Below are 493 nucleotides of genomic sequence, written 5' to 3'. Positions count from 1 at the left end.
TAGAGCGGCAGCTTCAGGCCTCCTCGAGGCACCGTTTCCTAGTGACGTCTGTCTCGAGGCCTAGACCTCCTCGGAAGCCTTCCAGTTTGCTGGACCCTCCTTCCCCCGTGAGTTGGCGGGACAAATAAATCTGCCACTGGGAGTGGCCCACTGCGGAGGTGGGCTGCCTACTCAACTGGGAGCCCTTCGGCCAGGGACTTTCCGGGCCCGCCCATTTGCTTCTGAGCGGCGGGTTCCTTCCAGGGACCTTAGACTACAGCTCCCATCAGCCCCCGGGGCATCCTACTGCCCTGAGGGCTGATGGGAGCTGTAGTCAAAAGACCAGGAGGGGCGGACGGAAGGCTGGCCAAGAGGAGCCCCTGGAAGCCCGCCGGGCATGAACTCTTGCCCTCTTTCCTGCGCACACACACACTGTACTTTAAAAATTAACTATTTTCAAAGGGTTACTTTCTGCAAGTCGGGCAACTTCATCGACTCTGGCGCGGCTATACAA

Source organism: Rhineura floridana, chromosome 19, assembly GCF_030035675.1.
Source record: "Rhineura floridana isolate rRhiFlo1 chromosome 19, rRhiFlo1.hap2, whole genome shotgun sequence".
Lineage (NCBI taxonomy): Eukaryota > Metazoa > Chordata > Lepidosauria > Squamata > Rhineuridae > Rhineura > Rhineura floridana.
The sequence above is the reverse complement of the archived record's forward strand: the minus strand, read 5'-3'. Positions refer to the sequence as shown.